Genomic DNA, 16192 nt, shown 5'->3' with positions numbered 1-16192 from the left:
GAATATGATGTATTAGGAGGGGAATATTTCTCTCCTACGGTGACTTCACTGGGTGCAGCTGGTTCTCAAATGTGTTCTGAAGTAGTTTCTCATTAGGATCAACTCATGGGAAGTAACAGATGGTGAAGTGAGACTAAATTAGTGAGAACGTTGTGCTCTGTTAATGCTCTTTCTCTCTATAAATAATAGCTGGCGAGTGGAGCAGGAATGAGGACATTACACTGTTATGTTTGTGGCTACCTCTGCTGCTGCTACATAGATGTTATATGATGCCTTCTAGCATGTTTGGTCAGCACTAGAAAAGAGTAGAAAGAATTTGCCAGCCCTTTCATGAGGGCGAAAATACTGCAATTCTGCTGCAGAACAAATAAAATCCACGGAATGCTCAAAGACTTAGGAGGGGAAACAAGTGTGGGAGACAACTTTACATTAACAGTCAACTTCTTCATACAAAAGTGAAACAAAACCCAGCGTCTCTCCTCTGATATTCCCAGTAAGTCTCCAACTTTTTATTTACTTCTATCCTAAAATCTTCCTTTGAAATATATGTATTTTAATAAGACTTAACTTGCTGTGGTTTGGACATCCTGGCTTGTCAGGCGTACTTCACGGCTGGAGCAACTAGCAGGAGAATCACTGTGGCTTTACCAGCCTTTTAGAATGCCACAAGTGGCTGCTGCCAGCCATCACCTGCCCCTTCCCATTTCTTTGTGTGACACAGTGTGAATATGTGTGAAGCTGGCATCCACAGACTGGAAGTTTTACATTCAAATCTGCATCTGCTGTCCCGGCTCGGGTACTGGCAGCAGCTCTGGCATCTTTGTCTTGAATGACATCTTCTGCAAGTTTGGTCGCCAGTGATTTTTTTTTTCAGGGCACAGCAATGAAAAGCTTTGCAAAAAATAATTCCTCCTGAGGTTTTTTTTTCTGGACTTGTCAGCCTATGCCATAAACTTACCTTATGGGCCATTTTGTAGACTTTTTTGCAGACCTTACTCAATCCCCTTCAAGACATATGTTTCTGTTAGCGAGCTTCTTGAGGTGTTCTTCTTATCCTGGTGTGAGGCCAGGATAAAATCCTTCTTCTTCCCCATGCTAGACCTAACTCCTCAGTGGAAGCAGGTGCTCATACTATTACAAACAAACAGCACAAACCCTAACAGTGTGAAACTTTGATTTGCAGGAGGACACACAGATCTCTGAACGGCTCAGAGACTAAGGAGATATACTTCCTCCAGGGATCTTTTATCATAAAAGCAGCTTAAGTGACTCACTCTTTCCCGAGGATATTCTTAAAACAACCCCACTCAGTTCGTCTTTTAGTGGTCAGAAAGAAGATTTATTTTGTGCTGTCTTTCAAAAAAAAAAAAAAAAAGAAAGAAAGAAAATCTTTTGAAAAAAGTCAATGGCCGTATTTCCAAGAGGATTTGGGCTGTATTAGAGGTCTGTAAGGCTCACTAATGCACGGGCTGACTGGCACTATCTTCACTCAAGCAAGTGCTCCAGTGAAAAATTCAGTGCTATTTTTAGTTCCCTTACAACAAACTGCTTGATTGTAAGGCCTGGGGAGCCGTGACACCGTGATCGTGAGGGGTCTGCTGGAAAAAGCAGAAGGACGAGGCGCGGCAGCGTGCTGGCTACACCGGGCACTCCGGCTGATGCACAGGGGAACACGCCAGGAGCAGGTATTTTAAATCATCTCCTGAGCCTTGCTCTGCCCACGAAATGAAGCTGCTGGCCAGAGTCAGGGCATGAAAGCGTTAGCTGGCTGGCTCTATCTGCTCCTGCCCTTAAAGATTTCATTCCATAAATTCCTGTCCTGACCGTCAGCTTTTAAGTCGTCTCCTCTCGTTTCCTAGCCTTTTCTGGGATTTTGCAGGCTCTTTAGGCAAGTTAGCAAATGGCAGTAGCGGGAGAGAGATAAGTTTCCCGAGCGGAAGGCGTCGTGCTCTGCTGGAAGCCCCGCCGTGGCAGTGCCTGGGTGAGTAGCCGGGAAGGAGCCGGAGCTGCGGCCGGCAGAGGACGCGGCCGGCGCGGGTCGGTCCGAGCGCCCGAGGGGCTGGAGCCGTGCCCGGGCCGTGTCCGAGCGCCAGCGGCCCCCGGCCCGCCGGACCCCGCCTCGGCCGCGGCGCTCCCCGCAGGTCGGTGCCGGGCGCGGGCAGCCGGTCCCGGGGGGCTCAGGGGCTGCTCCTGGGCGCGGTGGTCGCCATTCCTGGGCGGTGGAGTCACGGGCGGGACGGGCGCCAGGGCCGGGCAGGGCGCGCCGGCCGCGGCTGCCCGGGCTCGGCCGCCGGTGCCAGGTGAGCGCCGGGCGGCTCCGCGGCGCTCCTGCCCCGCAGGGCCGGCAGCGCTGCCGGCGGGATGGGCCGCCCGGTCCCGGCTGCATCCCGCCCGCCTCCTGCCCGCTTCCAAGCGCTGTGTCACAGCCTCTGCCAGCCTGCCCCAAGAACGAGGATCCCGGCCTGCTGGAGAGGCGGCAGGGCTCGGCAGGGAAAGTTGTGCGTGTGTGAAGTGCCGTGGGGAGCAGGGCAGTGCTTTGCTGTCTCGCATTTGCACCCTTTTGGTTCAACTCGGCTGTGCAGTGCTTGTGGATTCCTTGCCTCAGAGTCAGACCCAGGCTTTGGAGCGAGCGTTGATGCAGTTTAGCTGCATTGCTTTGTTTTAAAATAACTACATGTGTTTCACCCTTAATGATACCATTATCTTAAAATAGCTCGATGTGCTGCCTCCCTTGAGTTACTTGGTAGAAAAAACAAGGAAAGGGAACTGCTGAATTCCCATGAACTTTGTGTTCATAGATCCTGCTAGGCTTTCAGCATGCTGAGCTGCTGTAGCAGTCTTCTCCGTGTACTAGAAATGTGTATTACAAACTATTCTCTGCTGCTGTGGTCACATTCTCTGCCCTTGCCCTAGCTGTGCTTAAGGTACATTTGAAAATACAGGTGGAATGGCACATCCATAATGGGGATTTTAGTGTACTCCTGTTAGATCTGTGCATCTGTATATTAACAGTGCAGATGGTGCAAGCAGAGTAGCTGTAGCATGTGCTGGCTTACTTGTGCATTAAATTAGTTCATATAATTAGATAATAATCAGTCATGCTCATGGGAGATGAAATAGTTAATGTTTTGGTGTTGTCTAAAAAAAATTTCACATACTCAGTTTTGTTCTCACTGGTTCTGGCCAATCCAGACTTTTATCCTCCAGAAATAGTCTTCATCACTAGTTGCCAGTTTCAGTGCTAGTTACTAAAACAAAGACAAGTAGAATGAAAAGTCAATTACTCCATGGCCTGAATTCAGTAAACTGAGTCTGCATGGTTTAGAACTTGTTATACTTTCAGGGTAATTAAGATTAATTATTTGGGTTTTCTTCTGGCAAAAAGTAGAGGTGGATGAGATTTTATTAAAACTCCAGTGACAAATGTTTTAGTGTTAGGGCACTTCTCTGGGACATGCTGTACATGTCAGTGTAGATGAAAGCTCTGTGTGCATTTGATCACCATAAGCAAATTTTACCAAACTGCTGGCAAGGCTGACTGGATATTTCTTGATCAGTGTTGTGTCTTTCCATCTACTTGTCCTGTTATCCTGAGTGTTTCAAGGGCAGGTACCACACAGCCCACCTCTAGAAATACTCACTGGCACGTTGTAGTGTTTGTGTTTGCACAGGGGATACTTGTGCACAGTACAACCCTGACAGCTTTTAGGTGAGCAGTGCATTTTGTGTCTGGCACATGCCAGAATCAGCCTGGCACAGGGGACACTCTGTGGGACTAACTGCATTGTCTCATTTTGATACTCTGGTACCTCTGTATTGGAAAGACACATGGCCCTCAAAAGACAAACTCCATTACCTCAGGGATACTGCAGTCCTTCTCAGCTACCTACAGATGCTGTCCATACCCTGCCTGAGGACAGCTCAAAGTAGCAGCACTTCAGTTGGTGTTTGGTAGTGGGAATATGAGAGGTAAGGGGAAGTGAGTTGCAATGCTTCTGAGAACTGTTAAGTGAGTATGTGTTTACACAATATTTGGGTATAAAACCCCTCTTTTCTCTCACACCCTTAAGCCTTTTAGTTGGGTGAGTGGGTGAGATGCTGTGCTGCTGGTCACACATCATGCCCTGAGCATGGGAGAAGGTGGTCCTGCAGGGTGTGTTGTAACACCCTGATTCTGGAGCTGCTCATGGATAGAACTCCCTCCCTGTGCTCTGCAGGATGACCTGCTGCTGCCTCTGGGCTTCTTTTTCCTAAATGGGGTTACACTTGTACTTCATTGTCTTCATTGCAGGTTCTGAGACAGGTCAGAAATCTCATTTGAAGGAGGTGAAGTATCTTTCTGGCTTTATTGTACCAGTTGGGAAGTGATGGATTGCACATAAGCTCTGCACCTGATATCTCTTGCAGGCCGTAAATCCAAGTGATGCAACTCAAAAGCAAACTGTAAAGTCCAGACTGACACTGTCATTTAAATGTCCATTCAGGGAAATACTGGTTTCTGAGCTATGGCTAAAGATGAGCAGGTGTCAGATTCATTCTCATGTCCTCTGAATGCAGTGCAGTAACTCACAATTTTATCTCATCTGTTTTAAAACAGCTTTCTGGAGATTTTTGATTTTTTTTCCCCTGATCTTTGTTAGCTAATTCAAGTAGAAGTGGCTTATAAATTAAACATAATTTTCTAATGAATCCAGCTCATCCTTCTTAAGCCAAGTCTGATACAAAACCAAACTCATCTTAATCATTAAATGAAGTCATTGACTTTTTTGTCTGTGAATGTCAGATGGTAGCAGATTTCTGAAGTACTTAACCTGAACATTATCCATAGACTGCAGCTCTCTCTTCTTCCAAGATATAGTTATGAAATGTACTAATACCATGCATGTAAAAAGTTGGAAGTTCTCAGCATTCATTCCTGCTGGCAGAGGAGCAATTAGAAACTTCTCTTGGCAACAGATTTTATGAATAATGCAGGGGTTTTATTTAGTGATGAAAGGAAGTGTCAGACTTTCAAAATGACCAGGAACATGTTGGGGTCATTTAGGTTGTCACAAGAGCTGCTCTGAAACCTTCCTCTTTTCCAGGAATGCAGCTAGGTCCGGGACCCAGAGCACTTTTCAGCCCATCTGACAGCAGGGTAAAGAGGGAGCCTTGTACACAAAACTAAAAAAGTCCAGTTTCTGTGGATGAGAAAGGTGTCAGAGAATACCTGAACTGACATTTTACACTTAGCCATAAATAAAAATGGGGCAGCTAGTGGCAGCAAAGAATATTAGTGAAAAATAAGCATAGTATGTTTAGAGATGGCATGGGCTAGAACAGAATAGAAATCGAAGAGAACTTTTCATTTGGAAGGGACCTATAAATGCTCATTCAGTCCAACTGCCTGACCACTTCACTTGATCAAAAGTTAAAGTGTGTTTTTAAGGGCACTGTCCAGATTCATCAGTCTTGGGGCAACAACCACGTGTCTGGGAAGCCTATTGTAGTGTTTAACCATCCTCTCAGTAAAGAAATGCTTCCTGATGTCCAGTCTAAATGTCCCTTAATGCAGCTTTGAACCATTCTCATGCAGGAAAATCCAGGTAATACTCAGCTATCTATGTGCTAGGAGTGTTTCCTGAAAAAGTGTGGAAGAGCTAACAACATCCAGCAGTTGTTTCAGCTTCCTTGTTTGCAGTCTGCTTCAGGCTTCATTTGGTTTCCTTTATTCTCCCCCTGGGATATCTCCATTGTAAATGTGTTGGATTTGTAATGAGGGAGCACAAGGTTTCCAATACTTAGTGAACAAACCTCTGAAATGTTTCCTCTAACAGTAAGAATTCACCAAGCTTGTCTGTGGATTTTAAACTTCAGCCACTTAGGGAGCCAATTAATGGTGCTGTGTTACCAGAGGAAAGAGATAGTGTATTTTGGCACAATTTTTTCATGTTTCCCCATGGCCTGCCATTGGGGTCTTTGTTTCAGTATAAAAGGGGGGTTAGTGGCTTTGGACATCTCTGTTTCTGTGTGCCATTAACAGGAAAACTAATAAAATGATAGGTTGAAGGTGTAAAATATAGCCCCAGAGTGACTTAAAATATGGGAGAGATGGCAGTACAATTGGAGCTTGCAATAAATGGTCAAAGATAAAATGGAAAAATCTATCCTTATTAAAAGTGGTGTGTGCAATATATTTATTTAGGCACTCAGAATCAGGAGAGTTGTGGCTGCTTCAAATGAGAAATGTGTTCTAAGGAAATACTTTCTTCATTTAAATTTAATTTGAGGAGGTTTGAAAGTAGAATTCATTCTTGTGGAATTAGATTATGCCCTGGTTGTTATATTTCCCTCTTCCACATCATCTTGTCTTTCTCAGTTCCACAAATAGCTTTTTCATCTTGGTTGCCACTGGCAAAAGCCTGTAAGTAGGATTTTTGGACACATGTGAATGAATCAGAAATTCTGTGGTTGGAGGTTTTGCGGTCATTAGGAGGAGGCGCCGGAGTGATAGAAGGTCACTTGGTCAGATTTAAGCAAACTGTAAGTTTTAGGGTTTTTTTCAGAAACAGGATGATAATGGTGAGGATATGGTGCCAGCAAGCAACCTCAGTGCTGAGTCACAGTATCATCTGCCTTTGTGCAGCTTATGGAGACTGCATCTCACATGCTCTTCCTTCAGCAATCAGGGTGCACACCTTACCCAGATCACACTGTGGTCACCAGGAGTGAATCTTGGGCCACAGCCAGTGCATTTCAGTATTGACATCCTGAGGGGATTAATGAAACATGGGCTTATCTTTGTCCTTTTTCTGCCTCCAAAACGTGGGAGATAGACTGGGAAAGTCAGATCTCATTTTGCCTTTCCCCTGGGGTAGCCTGGTACATGGCAGAGCCATGTCTTTGTGGCTGGGAGAGGTGAAGGGTGGGATGCTCCCTAAGAGCAGAAGAAGCTGATGGAAGCAGTAGAGCAATAGAAAGAACATCCTTGACTGAAGAAATTCTTACTTTAAACAGTCCTTGTCTGATCCTAGAAGGACGTGAGGCCACTGGTGGGATCTGTCTGCTTTATAAAGGGCTTTGAATGCCCTGGGCAATGTGATGTTCATCAGGCAAAACAGGAAAGGCAGCTGTGCAAGTGCATCAGCCTTACAAAACCTGACCTAACACCCTGAGGTCCACACGTGGAATAGAGAGGACTCTTAGGGGAAAGAAACCAGTGCTGTGGGGGTTTGGGCCAGAGAAGATGAGAAATTGCATACACTTTTGGTAACCTTAAGGGCAACTAAGTGAACTGTCAAAAGCATTTTGCGGGCCAGCTTTCTAGCAGGAGTACAGCTGTGCAGTGTCCAGGCTCTCCTGGGAGAGTCATCCTCACCTGCCAGCCCTCCCTCTCTCAAGTGGCCAAGTTGTGGTCCCAGCTGCATTTGAATCCTTGTGCTTAGCAGAAGGATGCTGAGGCAGCAGTGGGTACTTGTGCAGTGGTGCAGTCACTGCTGTGTAATTATTACATCAGGGCCCCTGAGGTATGTGCCCTGGTCCGTGACTGGACTTGTGATGCTGGCTGGTCCGGCTGGCAGCTGGCACGTTGTTCAGTCAGGGCATGGGATCTTGCTTTAGTGTGAAATCCCCTGGGGGCAAAATCTACAAATCTACAGCTAGCCCAGCAGATTGCCATGGTAGAAGCAGCAGCCTGTCCCCTGCCCTTGCACACAGCCCCTGCCCCTGCCTGCCTGTTTGCTCCCCTGCAGCTCAGGGATCCTGTCCTTCAGTCCTCTAAGAACCCAGGCACTGGCAGCTTTCAGCTTCTGTACTGAAAGGAGCTGATTTCTGCTTTTTATCACCAAAACTGAAAGGAGTCTTTTACTTAAAGATAGCAAAAGGTAGTAGTGAGAGCCATTTCTGCTTCTGCTTGTGTGGGCCCTCGCTCTGTCTTTTTAAAGCAAATAATAAACCAGCTTTTATAGTTAGTGGTTTTTAACAATTCTCACTGATTGCAAATCACCTTATTTATCTATTTAGATTCCTTCCGGTTCACCAAGTAGCCTGTGAAATTACTGAGTTTCTGATGGGTATCCTGTAAAATCTCAGTTAAGGTATGGTGGGACAGCATATTGTAGTTATTTAAATTACAGCTTTTTTTCTTTAAACAGGGGAATATTTATTTGACATACTTCACTTCAGGTATGACCTTTTTGTCTCTGCTGGTACATTTTCTGAGTTTATGATGCACTTCACATTCCTATAAAGTCTTTCACTGGGTGTTCTTAGAGTCTTTACAAGATATAATTAACTGAAATACTGTGTCTCCCCTGTGAGGCCAGTAAATACCCTTAATTACTTTTTGCAGCAAGAGGAAAATATGATAGAGAAATTTTAAAGGAATTCACCAATGCTGGGTGAAAACCTACTGAAGAGGGAGTAGCAGAGGCTGTGATTCCTGAACCCTCTCTGGTGTGCACCATTTCTCTTTCTTACATAAGCATGCATAGGAACGATGTAACCCAGCAGAGTGAGGTAAGATGTAGGTCAGGTTTCTTTTGTCAGTGCATCTTCTGCTTTTTGACCTCTAAGTTGATGAAAGCAACAAAAGCCTATGGATGAGGGAGCCTTTTCAGAACTGGTTAAAAAAGCAACAAGCAACCCCTGAAAGCCTCAATCCCCTCCGAAGAGCTATTTTTAGGAAGCTAAATCAAAGAAGAGTCCCCTGGGGAGTCTGTACACAAAGTTGCTGTCTGGCTGCCTTCAGGTAGCTTAAAGTTTTAATGCACTCGTCAGGCTGTCACCTTCTGTGCCTGGTGAAAACAGGGAGCAGACTGAACGGGCTGTCGGGGACAGACAGACACTTCTTCAAGGCTGCTGGTGCCAGGCCCAGTCACTGGAGGTTTTGGGAAGAGGGAATGTGCGGTGTTAAGATGACTTTCAGTCCCATTTTGATCAAAGGATGTTGTTCACTCTGTCCTGAGTTAAAGGGGAAACAGATTTCCACTGTGTTGTTGACTACTTTATCAGAAAAATGGTAACAGAACCTTGAGCAGAAATTACCATATGTACTGGTAACAATACAAATGTGATGCCTAGCTTTAAGGACCACCAAGGAAGGAAGCTTAACAGGGCATCATTGTCCTTTCACAGCTGTGTGAAAAAGCTGTGTCTGTCCCTTCAACCGTGCTCCACACCACATGGAAGTTCTTTTTTACCCTTGAGTACCTGGTGGTTTATTTTTCCTGAAAGTAGAATGCTCTAATGACAAGGTTGGAAGGATTTTGAGGCTTTATTCTGCATTTGAATGTCCTGAATGCAGAGGCAAGAGGGGACAGCACAAGCTGCTCTGTCGTTGAGAGGAAAGGGAATAAAGTGCTGGAACCACTGTCAGAGTGGCAGTGCAGGAGTGCCAGGGGAAGACAGTCCTTGCTGCTGGTGCTCTGAAATACTTCACTGGGAGCTGAAGCACTACTGGCTTTGTACAAAGCAGGCTCTTGACTGTGAAAGTTGCAAAGAAGCCAGGAGCAGCTGGGACAAAGAAGGCAAAACCTTTGTTTCCTTGAAGCCCTTGGCACTTTCTTTTACGCAGCACATGTTAAATAGATATTATAGTAAATGCAGTAGTGCAATAACAAATTGGATGAGCTCATTTAGGTGAAATGAGAAACAATGAAGAGTTAACTCTAGATTATTATTTCTTTGATGTTTGCAGCTCACATATTTTTTTCTTAGAAAATAAATCACCTATTTTCTACAGGGACACTAGAAAGAAGGCTTGGACACAACTCATTTGTATTTCAGCTCAACAGATAAAAGCATGTCACTGTTGTGAGAGTGGAGCTGCTTTGCCCCAAGAAAGCCTCCTTAAAGCAGGGAAGGCTGGAGCCACTAGAGATTCCTATGGCCTTGAACTGGGCTGGCACAGAATAGTTGTTGAAACAGCAGTTATCATTAAGAATTGTTTGGAATTCTTGCCTAGAGACTTTAACAGAATTAGCAACTGATAATTCTGGCTGATAGCGAAGAATTGTGATAGGTCAGGGGGTGACTTAAAACAATCTAAAACAAGAGCAGGTGCTGGTGGCACTCATTTAAACCCACAGGAAAGTAGGGACAAAATGAAGAGGGGCAGGCCCACGATCTGCTGTGTGAATACTGGGAAGTAGTTTATTAGCAAACAAACCATCCCAGTCGGCCAGCTGAACTGAAGGAGGCTGGAGTGGGGAGTGTGTCACCTATGGCATGGGAAGAGACTGCAAGGTGAAGCTTTCATCCCATTGTTTCACAGGTCATAGGTTTGGTAGGTGTCATTCTGTACAAGAAATTGGTGTGGTGATTTTGCATTAAGGACATCCTGCCATCTCTCCTGTGGTTATTGCTGTTAAATTTGGAATGTGAGAGTGATTTGGTTGTTGAAATGAAACTTACCCAGGGGAAGTGACTTGGTGCTTGCTGTAACACTGTGCATCCATAGCTGTCTGATGATGCAGCAATCCCAAATGAGCCCTGCTGCAACCAGGCATTGGGAGCTATGGCCTTACACCTGGCCATGCCTCTGCTGCGTGTCAGGCCTGTAGGAAATCACTGTTAGCAAGCTAAATGCCTTAGTGCTTGTCAGCCAATTCCAAGTATATTTTTAAACTACCAGAAAGTTTGAAATTCCCTTTATTGTGGCAGCAAGAAGTTGGTAATACAGGCAGGGGACCTTAGTGTGAGAACTCTTCCAGCTTGGAAAAGATCGGGGTTTTTTGGGGTGGGAAAGTCCCACAAACCCTCCTGCTGCTTATCCCTTTTTCCTGTGTTCTGCCTGTGTTGTGTCTGCTGTACTGCAGATGGAACCAATGTTTCTCTTGCATCTTATTATGAACTGTTCACTTAAACAGCCAGGAACCAGGGTCAGTCCAGAATGGACCTGACCTTTATTTCTGATGGCCTGTCTTCAGAGTTCATGGTGGTATTCCCAGTGGTGGAGTATGTATATAAGTATAATTCCTTTTTTCCTTTTTCTGTGACTAATATGGCTAAAGCCATCATTTAACAGCCAAAGACAGTCTGGATCAGGAAGGGCTTCTTGGCCATAAGGAGGTAAGGTTCAGGACTGCATAGCTGATCAATTATTGGATCTGGAAGAGGAAATGCTGAGATGTCACTGTTTAAAATTTTCTATAGTGCTTTGTTAGCTTCCAGTTTGGGGAGAACTTACAGGCTTGAGGATAAAAATGTAGCTTTAGTCTAGAAAATATAATTTACTGAATAACACCCTATTGGTGGTAGGTACCTGAGCATTTTCAGCACTGAGATCCAAGCATTGCAAAACCAGATGACAGGCATGTTCTTTTTCTGTAATCTGTAGGATTGACCTCAGTGTTACGACAACAAAACCATTGCCATGCTGTCTATCCCTTCTGTTACATGCCCCTGTGGGTTTTCTACCCTATTTCATCTACTTCTGCAGCTACCAACTCATTGAAGTATTGGATCAGTATTTTGGCTAATTTTGAGTGCATTGTATCTATTCAGAGCACTGAAAATAGTCTCCTAGTGCAGCTGAAACCACACTGTGATTTGAATTACATGCCTAAAGTGAAAGGAGTCCCCTTAGATTCATTGCTTCACATTTAATGTCCAGAGAAGATGGTGGTTGTGTGCTCATATGCCATAAAAGAAGTGAGTATATCTAAACCTGTATAACACAGTGGAATTAAGTAGTTTGCCATCCCCTCTTGCAGGCCACCTTTACATCTGACAAATCAAAGCTGCCGTTTGTAAAGTGGATTTTAAAAAAGCCTCAGACAGCAGCCCCAAAGGCAAAGCTGCTCTCCCATGGCTGGCAGCCAGCTGCCTGGGAGACAGCCCCATCCCACTCCCCTGCCCCTTTCCAGGGCACGGGGCTGTGTGAGGCTGCTGCAGACAGCAGAGGCATTAACAAGAAATGGCTCTTCCGCGTAGAAACCGCTGTGGCAGCGTAATCTTTGTCCAGGGCTGTTCAGGCAGCAGTCTGAGCTGCCCTAACGAGAGTAAAGCATACATTGGGCCAGTGCTGGAGAGCTGCACGGATATGGGCTGTTGGTAGCTGAAGGTGGGGCTGAGCTGGGACAAACCAGTGCATCCACACTGTCCTGGAAAACTGGAAAGGAGGTTGGGACTGGAAAGGAGCAGCAGCAGTAAGGAGCAGAGGTACTCTGTGTGCTCTTTGGTTTTGTACTGGGCAAGTAAGAGCAGCAACAGTGTTTAGAAGTACATTGTGTTCGTGGTGAGGTAGAAAAGTCCCTTTTTCAAAAATTTATACAAGTTCTCCCAGCATAAATATCACCAGATGAACTTTGTTGTTTTTTGTTTGTTGTATTCATTTGGAATGGGTTTGCCAGCACTGTGATCTGTAGTCTTCCAAAGATGTTTACGTCCCTGCAGCATATGCTGGAATCTCTTTCCAAAAGCTTGGATCTGCTGAAACTTACCTGTATTGTGGAAATTTCAACTTTGGTCAGTTCCTCAGAGTGAGCATGTGGGACCTGTGGCTATAATGCACTTCCAGCTGAGGGGCAGGGCAGTGCTTCCTGATGAGAAATTTCCACTCTGTCTGCTCTGGAAGAGCCTATGCATATGTCATCATGTGCTATGAATTAATTCCCAATGCTCCTGACAGAAGAGAAGCCTGATTCTGGAGTCTCAATTTTTTTAGATAGCAGAAATAGAAATTATTTTTTTTTCTTGGAGAGAATTGTTTCAGTAAGTCCTAAAACAAGGCAGGATTATTTATGGGTATGTTTTGGGGTTTTTTCCCCATCAAAAATGAATCACAAGGTTAAGGAAAAACCTCTCAACGTCCCCAAAATAAGATCAGAATTAGAACAAGTCAAGAATGTGTTAAATTTGTTCTGCAGTCACGCTCTAGCTGTTACAGATCACAGGGGCATAGAATTGTGGTAGTTTGAAAAGTTGTCAGCAAACAGGAAAATAAATGTAACTCTCATACTTCAAACAAAATACCAGCTTATTTTGTCAGAGACTTCACAAACATGACTGCTTTTTTAACATAAGCCTGCTATGAGACAGATTTTAATGCAGAAGAAGCAGTTATGCTCAGATTTAGAAATGGGTGAAGTGAAAAGAATTAGAGGGTAAGCTGTTGTTCTTGTAACTAGACAAGAAATAATGTACTGAAGTATGATAGTGTTCCAGGGTATTCTGATACACAGCTCTGAGGAAGAAGCTGGTAATATAACTCAAGAAAGAAATTGGGATTTATTGTGATTGTCTCTCAGAGACAATTTTCAGATGACCTGAAGGTTTATTTGTGGCACCTTCTCTTTCCAGTGCTACAGTTCAGCTGTCAACCTTTTTATCTGAACAGAGTGGTTGGTGAAGCATGGGAGAATAACCTGGAAGCAATGTCTGCATCTCTATCAGCTCTGTACCTGGCTGTACCAAAGGCCAGGACAGTTGCCCAAAAGCACAGCTGCAGAGGTTTGGGAAGAGGTAAAAGTGGCAGAGTAATTTGCAGGGATGGTATTTTGTATCATTTCAGCAAAATCTACATCTTGTTGGATGGAATTAGAGCTGTAGTACTCATTCAGTGTTTGGTGGTAACTTGTTAGATCTGGATGGAAGATACTCCTTGCTTTGATAATTAAATTCTCTATTTTTTCCATCCCAATTTTTGGTCTTTCTTCTGCTGGTTTTGGTATTACACCACACATAAGCTTTTCTTCCATGCTCATGGCTATCACCGAGTTGGAAGGAACTGACTCCTCCAGTTTGTTCAGCCAGCTGTGCTCATGAAGGACTTTGCTTCTAGCCCAGATGCTGAGGAAGGCAGTTCTGTTCATGGGTCAGCTCCCTCAGCACAGGAGTCTGCAGGGGAGCTTGTCCTTGGTAACTCCTTTGGTATCTCATGCTTGAGTTGCCTCATTTTCAGGGGCTTGATTGTACAATGTGTGCAGAGAGAGGGCACTGGCATCTCACACCTGCCCTCTCCTTAGTGCTCCTGCTGCATCTGCATTGTGGTGACACAGTGGGAGCTCTGAAATGGGATCTGGATCAGCTGAGGCCAGTCCCTCTGGAGAAAGCAGGATCCCAAGGTGTGTAAAAGTCATGCAAGCATAGCCTGAATAGCCTCTTTGTTGTATAGTGTGGTGTAGTTTAGTTGCAAGATTTAGCTCACCAGTTCTACTAGGAGCTAGAGGAATTTCCCAAGGATAATCTAAAGGATGGGATCTAAAAAATGAGGCTCAACTTAAGTGCTTGTGGTATTGGAGGCAATAAATGTCCTGCTTTGCAGTAGTGTTCACAAAAATGTGTTTCTTTCTATTTATCAGGCCTTTCATGCCTTAGTGTTCTATAAACCACATGTCTACAAACCCAATTATTAACGGGTTGTTTTTTTCAGAGCTTGATAGCTCAATACAGGGAATGTATGGGATGCTTGGGACAAATGTGGTCCTTTACAGCAGCTACACATTGTACTTTCTTGCCCCTTTCCTAGCACCTGCAGCTTTATATTCCTTAGTTTATGCTTGTTTCTCTGTGAACAGAGGCTCATGTTCAGGAGCTTGCTGTTCAGCATGGCTTTCCAGGAGAAATGTGAACGTGATGACTGTCCCTGACCTTTTTGTCCTTGGCCATAAAGCGCTTTCCATTGTATGCAGCTGCATGTACAGCAGGTTGGTGTTTGCCTCCTTGAAGCACGTTAGGGATTAACCTTTTGCAAAAGCCAATTGCAGACAGTGAAACCTGCCCACCACTGCCACTTCTCACCTCTCTCCTTCCTGGGGCAGACATTTGCCCCTGGCTTGGGACTCTGTTTGTTTTTTGGCAAATAAAAACATCTGTCTGGCCCCAGTGAAAGGAGAACTTTAATGAGGTTTTTGGAGACCTTCTGCACTCTGCCTTGAAATGTAAATTTACTCAGGAATGGAGATTATTTTGGAAGAGCGGGAGCAAGAAAGTGATGCCTTTGTCACAAAGGTGGAGAAAGCAGCCTAGTGGCTATATTAAAATGCTTGTGCCTTTAATTAATATTGACTGAGTCTGCTCAAAAGAGAATGCTTATATTACATGCTGTGGCTGAGGGGATGTTGAAATGCAGGCAGGAATTATGAGTCAGGTTTCTGTAGGGCTGTTGTCACTGTTGTGTTTCTCTTTGGCTTTTAAATCCTTTCCCTGTTTGTTAAAAGAGCAATTCACAGAACACCTTTCCTGGTGGGAGCTTGTTTTACAGTCTTGGGATCTAGCTTTCCATTCCCAGCTGAAAAACTTTGGAAAAATGTAAGAGATGGACGATTGCAAGAATAACAAATTGTAAATTAGTTGAAGATAAACATTTTTCAGTATGTTAAATACTGTCCGTGGGCTAAGACACAGTGTCCCTTTAGTGGAGAGAAATGGAAGCATTTCTGAGAAAAACAGGACTGGGTTCCTATGGGGGAATGGGTGGGAGAGAGGGAGAGGAGAAATGAGACCAGTAGAAGCTGCTAGCTGCCCAAAAGTGCCTTGGGCAGGCAAGTGCAGATAGTGGTGCAGGGCAGAGGGGAAGGGGCCATGCTGCAGATGGCCTGTGTTAGCTCTTGAGGTCACATCTGAATGCCAGAATTGAAGGCCCAGGTGCTGCAGTTTTGGCTCCTGTGGCTGCAGGTGACCTCCAAAGAAACACCCCCCAAACAAACAGCATGGTAGTGCTGGCCCTTGGAGCTCAGCTAGCAAAAGGTACCAGTTTGGGATATTAAACAGTATTTGCAGTTGTTTCCACCTCAGTGATTATGGCTTTGTTTTTAGTTTGACTGTTAAATGTACATTGAGTTCAAAGCTGGGACAGCAGAAACAGAAAGATCATTTGCAAACATTGAGGATTCAGATCAGCTTTCATGCTGGCAGGTAGTTGCTTGACCCAGGTCAAGAAACTGGGCAGCATTTCATGGGCTTCAGCCCAGACTGGCCCAGCTGGCTCAGGGAGTCAGGTTCCATCCCCTTTCTTGCTGCTGGGATCCTTCTGCTAAACCAAACAACACAAACACATCTGTCTGGTTCTGTACAGCAACAGACCACAGAAATTGCTGCTGCTTTTATGCCTTACATTTAATTCCCCATATAATGTATTTAATTGCCCGTCTTAATGGTTTGTTACTAGAATTACAAAATGCCATCTTGCTCATAAAATAAGCAAAATGCCAGAGTTGGCAGCTAGGTCCCAGGTAATGTGTTGGCATGGGGTCAAAACGACTTGGTAGCA

At 44.8% G+C, this 16192-nt stretch overlaps 1 protein-coding gene across 4 annotated transcripts in view; it reads left to right on the top strand.

The window, feature by feature from the left end:
• ARHGAP24 (Rho GTPase activating protein 24) overlaps positions 1-16192 on the top strand; it is a 183641-nt gene that overhangs the window by 110394 nt on the left and 57055 nt on the right. Inside the window, exon 1 of one of the 4 annotated variants that reach the window (XM_071431544.1) lies at positions 1530-1685. The exons of 2 other annotated variants lie outside the window; for them this stretch is intronic. The gene's annotated coding sequence lies outside the window, so the exon portion shown is untranslated. Of the gene's footprint in view, positions 1-1529; positions 1686-1960; positions 1982-16192 lie in introns of those variants that run through there. One more of the 4 variants, XM_071431545.1, reaches the window with a different exon arrangement.

Source organism: Agelaius tricolor, unplaced genomic scaffold (genome assembly GCF_023055355.1).
Source record: "Agelaius tricolor isolate 1412-34295 unplaced genomic scaffold, bAgeTri1.0.p SCAF_8, whole genome shotgun sequence".
Lineage (NCBI taxonomy): Eukaryota > Metazoa > Chordata > Aves > Passeriformes > Icteridae > Agelaius > Agelaius tricolor.
The sequence above is the reverse complement of the archived record's forward strand: the minus strand, read 5'-3'. Positions and strand labels throughout refer to the sequence as shown.